The sequence below is a fragment of the Octopus sinensis genome, linkage group LG2 (genome assembly GCF_006345805.1).
Source record: "Octopus sinensis linkage group LG2, ASM634580v1, whole genome shotgun sequence".
NCBI lineage: Eukaryota > Metazoa > Mollusca > Cephalopoda > Octopoda > Octopodidae > Octopus > Octopus sinensis.
Window position 1 is genome coordinate 47,118,814 of NC_042998.1, and position 6,237 is coordinate 47,125,050.

Here is a 6,237-nt window from a genome sequence, read left to right on the forward strand (position 1 = left end):
ATTATTGTTGTTTTGTATTATTTTTGTATTTATATTCGTGTAACATCGTCCGTTTTTACGTCCTTGTTTCGTATACATTCGAAGCTTTTTTTCCAAGGAATCTAATGCTCTTAGCTTAGTTTTTCTTTGGGGCTGGCCAGACTGGAGCAATCTCAAGATTAATCAGCCGAAATTGCGAGGATGATCCGGTTCTTGACTGAAAATTAAAGGCTTCGAATGACCCGTCCGTGTTTTTTGTATCGTCTATCTGGATGTTTTGCGTTCTTGTTTCGGATGCCGAGATGGAAATCCACGCCGCCATCTCTTCAGTTATCCGGCCATCGGAAAAATACTATGAAAAATCCGAACTCGGAGTTTTATCATGGCTACCGAATAATTGTCACATATTACATTTACAGATAAATTCCTCTATTTACATAATATCGAGGTCTCTTTCATTCTTTTGTTGTCTTACTATTTTATCAATATATATATATATATATATATATATTATATATATATAGATATATATATATATATATATATATATATATAATATATATATATATATATATATATACATACATACACATACATACATACATACATATAGATATACGTATATATTTATCCATTCCTAGATACAAGCATATATGGATGTATACACGTACCTTACTTATATACATACATGCATATATGTATACACTCACACACACACAAACACACGTTCATATACAAGAAAATATAAAAACAGACTAATAACACATTGACTGAAATATTCTATTGGCTGGTTTTCAGCAAGAATGTAACTATTGAAGAAACAAAATAAAATATTCTGTATTCCGTATCTGTTGTGTTTTCTTTCCTTTCACGAGCTGTCCATAAACGTCTGCATATATGTCAATCTGGCATCGGAAAGAGCATTAAATGTAGTTTTGTTATACCAGTTCAATCCAATGTGTAAATTATATGGGTGGCCGTTTGGGATTCTATCTAAATACCACCAGGGTATCTGAGTTGGAAATGTTGGGGCTTTATCCATTTGCAATAGTAAACATCGTCTACCCTGTGTGTCATAAAAAAAAAAAATGTTTTGTAAAGTACTCCACCCAGTAGAAGCGAAAAATTTGGAGGGTTGTTGGGTTGAAAAAAAAATGACAAAGAAAGACTACATGAAAAATATTATAATATAAATAAAATAAAATAACGCATATCCAGTAGTTATCGAAACTTAGTTGTTGAGAAACATAGACAAAATCTATTTATCAGGACCACAGTATAGTAAGACGTAACAATCTGAGATTTCTGATCGCAAACAAAGACGTATAAATTTCAACTGTTCCCCACCAACCCACAAATAAAAAAAATGCAAGCTAAACGACACAAAAACAACTATGAAATCATTATAATTGTAAACAAGTAATGACGAGTAACACTAATATTGGACAAAGTATGATTAGTTTCCATTGGTATCAGATAAAAAAAAAAAACGTTATACGCTATGTGTTGAAGCTGTCGCATATTTTCTTCCTGATTCTTTTCCTTGTTTAAATAATCCTGCCAAAGCTTTAAAATATTTACTAGAAACTGATAATTTGTATATTTAAAATATTTGATATCAGTGCAAAGTCGGTCGTAGGGGGTTGCATGAATAAAGTGCTGGACCGTTCGCTGAAAAGTTCAGCAAAGGAACTAGATCTTTATAGAAACCCCTTTTCGTTCGCAACACTTCATTCGTTTCCACCATTTCATCACCCTCTCATATACATACATATATATATATGAGTGTGCGTGTATGTGAGTGTGTTTGTGTATACATAACATCATCAACAACAACAACAACAACTACTACTACTACTACTACTACTACTACTACTACTACTACTACTACTACTACTACTACTATTTCAAAAGTATAAGATTAATATCCCTGGTAAAATCCGTAATCAAGAAACTAGCGATGGATCTCTATCGGCAACTACTCCAAGAAGATTTTCTTTAAACTTTCACAAAACTGAATCGCTAAAACGTACAGCGAATGTAACGATTCTTTCCCTTGCTTTTATTATGAGAATGAAGGGAAGAGAGAGAGGGGGAAAGAGAGAAAAACAGAGAAAGAGATAGATACAAGCCGATACAGCTTGGCACATGTGACATCGCAAACCATTTCTACAGTTCAGTGAACTGGAGGAGGCTACATGAAATAAAGTGTCTTGCTCAGGAACACAACACTCTGCCCGGTCCAGGTATCGAACTCGCAACTTCACGATTGTAGGCCTGAAGATCTACCCACTGAGCCACATACATACATACATACATACATACATACATACATACATACATACATACATACATACATAAGTACATTCATACATACATACATAAGTACATTCATACATACATACATAGGCGCAGGAGTAGCTGTGTGGTAAGTGACTTGCTTACCAACGAAATGGTTGTGGGTTCAGTCCCACTGCGTGGTACCTTGGGCAAGTGTCTTCTACTATAGCCTCGGGCCGACCAAAGCCTTGTGACTGGATTTGGTAGACGGAGTCTGAAAGAAGCCCGTCGTGTATATATGTATATGTATATATATAAATATGTGTGTTTGACCCCCCCCCCCAACATAGCTTGAGAACCGATGCTGGTGTGTTTAAGTCACCGTCACTTAGCGGTTCGGCAAAAAAGACCGATAGAATAAGTAGTAGGCTTACAAAGAATTCGTCCTGGGGTCGATTTGCTCGACAAAGGCGGTGCTCCAGCATGGCTGCAGCCAAATGACTGAAACAAATAAAAGAGAGTAAAAAAGAGAGTAAAGAGACATACATATATACATACATTCATACTTATATACACCCCCATATATGTGTATATATACACACACAGCCGCACATTCACACATATACACACACACACACATTCACACATATACATGCATAAAAACATGCATACATGTAGACATGCACAAGCATACATAATGACAAAAGTTTTCTCTCCACATCCTTAACATGTTTTCTTAAATTCTGTTTTAGGAAGCAGCGGTAAATATTTTCGTTTTCCTTTCAATTATTGCAAAAATTGTTTAAAATACAAAACTGATTCTTCGGACAAGTTAAATCATATTTTCATTCATACTTTTTAGTTGCTGCTCCCGTTTGATGATTATAATTAAGCAGTTGTTGACATTATCTTTAATGAGTTTCATTTTCCCTGTATCCCTTTTTAAATATTTGAATCATGGTAGCGTTTTTCATAACAACTTAATTCCATTTTTCCAGAACAGTATTACAGTTTTCATTATTCCTAGTATTCTGAGACGCATGGCTCTGTGGTTAGAGCGTCGCGCTTACGATCGTGAGGTTGTGAGTTCGAATCCCGGACCGGGCTGCGTGTTTTGCTCTTGAGCAAGACACTTTATTTCATGTTGCTCCAGTTCACTCAGCTGTAGAAATGAGATGCGATGTCACAAGTGCCAAGCTGTATCGGCCGTTGCCTTTCTCTTGGATGACATTGGTGGTGTGTAGAGGGGAGGCCGCTATGCATGGGTGACTGCTGGTCTTCCATAAACAACCTTGCCCAGACTTGTGCCTAGGAGGGTAACTTTCTAGGTGTAATCCCGTGGTCAGTCATGACCGAAGGGGGTCTCAGTATTCTGAGAAGAGACATATGATGATATTTTCAATTCTGGTGAATTAACATTATTTTGTTGTGTCTTGATATCATTAATATCGAACATTAATTGTCTTTGCCCATTGTATACCATCATCAAGGATGGCGGTTAATGTTTGTTGATGAATGTATCTTTAATTTTTTGAATACACATAAGAGCCTTTATGTTGTTGTTTGTTCCTTCTCGAGCCATGATTGGCTCATAAGGGCCGATTTCCCGGTTTCATTGGCGTGTAGGTTCCCCACCTGGACGGAACGCCGGCCCATCGCAGGTGAGCTGTTAGATGCAAGAGGGAAGACTGAAAGTTGTGGCGAAAGAGTCAGAAGAAGTTCGCCAGTACCTTTTTCCGGAGCCGCGTGGAGCTTAGATGTTTCGCTCATAAACACACATATCGCTCGGTCTGAGATTCGAACTTGCGTTCCCTCGACTGCGAGTCCACTGCTCTATCCACTTGACCATGGACCTCCAAAGCTTTTATAGTGATCTCAAATTTCGGTACAAGACCAGCAACTTCGAGGCAGGGGGTAAGTCGATGATATCGATCCCAGTCCTTAAGTGGTACTTATTTTATCGACCCCGAAAGGATGAAATGTCAAGTCGACCTCAGCAGAATTTGAACTCAGAACGTAAAGACGGACGAAATGCTGATAAGCATTTTGTCCCATTCTGCCAGCTCGTCGCCTTTATAAGATATTTTATATTGGATACGGTTGTCCATATCCTCTGGCCGCACGCTCGCACACACACACTCATCATCTATTAAATAAATTTCGTTCTGTCTGTCTGTGGGTGTGTATTCTAGGATTTCGGGCATCCTCCATCCGATTGCACTCAAATTTGATATGTAGATACCGACAGAATCAGGGCGTGTATACGTCTTGAAAAATTACAAAAATCGATTCCAGGTGAGAATGCGATCGACAAAGCCTTGGGAACGTGCATTTGTACGCGCAAATACATCAGTCGAAATCCGTCTTTTGCTGGTGTCTCAAATTTAGGTTAAATCAGTGTTTCTCAAAAGGGAGGCCTATGCGACGGTCGGACAAGTTGTTTTGAGAAAATTTGGTTTAAATGTTTGACAACACAGCACCGTCCATTGGACGGAGAGCGTTTTGCTCGTTTATATAATAATACTGGTTTCTTATTTAATCAAATCATCAAAATAATAATTATTATAATGATTTCTTACCAATATATCTTAATACCAACTTTGCATTGTTCATATCTTTCACGGAGAGTGTGATATTTAGGACGGGCTTATACTGAGATACACTTGATATGTGTGGCAAGAAGAAGGGAAGTAGCCGGGAGAGATATGATTAAGTGGAGCAGAACTGAGATACAAATGCCACGATAGGGATGCAAGAAAAGGTGGAGTGAGAATACAGAACGACTCTAGTGCTGATGTTAAACTATATTGGTGAGCTCCTTCATGTCAGTTTTTGGAGAGGCTTTTGTGGATATGCGTGGATACGCGGCTAGGCTATTTTTATTAGCAGCATCATCGTACTCGTTAATGAAGGAGCATACTTTATTGCTCTCATTTGAGATTTATAGGGGCCTAACAGTTGTGCAAATAAGTATGTTCTGGTCATCGTTGCGGTGTAGTTTTTGCAGAGCAGTGGTCCTCAACCGAGGTCCAAATTTCCCCTGAGAGTCCATATAAGATTGTTGGGATCCATACACAAAAATTATCAGTTGGAGATCCACAATAGTATTTTAAGGACATCAAAAACAATTTTGCTGTTGATGTATATATTGGTATGTATTGTAAGAAACAGCTAGATTCCACTCTTTAACATTTTACATAGTCCAACCTACACAAATTAATATGTGGAAAACAAAAGGCATTTTGAAAGAATTTTCTAGAAAACAAGTTTTTAAACATCAAATGGCGATAGGGGTCCACTAGAATAAAATAGTATTCAAAGGAATCTAGAGTGATAAAAAGTGGTTGAGAACTCCTCTGTAGGTTCTGGAGAGTTAATTAGTGATTATGAGGCCTCGCATTATTAGCGTCTTTGATAATTTTCGTTGCCTACGTTTATTACTAAGGAGTACAAGATTATTTCTTTGGAAGCCGCAGTGATTGTATGACCGAACTGTCGAAGTAGACAAGAGTAACATGACTTAATTTTTTTAAAAGAAGGCGCAATAGTCTTGGTTGGAACGTCTAGAGCTAACCTGTTGTTAAACAAACAATATGAACAATAACAAAAACAACAATATCAACAACCGAAAAGCAATTATTTGACTTGGGAATCAAAACCAGGTCGTGGATTCAGCTCACCGAGATCTAAACTTGATTATTGTACGGTACTCATAGGACCATGTTAACTATAGTAATATATCTACATTAGCAGTAAAGTGAAGCGGCCTAAATGAAGCGATTGTCATGTATCTATTGAAATAAGGAATTTAAGAGATGAAATGAGAGACAGCTATCTCACTGGAATAAAAAGATGAAAGTCATAAAGTGAATTATAAAAGAAACGTGTGAATTGAAATGCAAAGGGATGACGGGAATCTGCGAAAAGAAAATACTTCAGGATATCGTAAATATTTAATAACATATATTTAATGTTTTG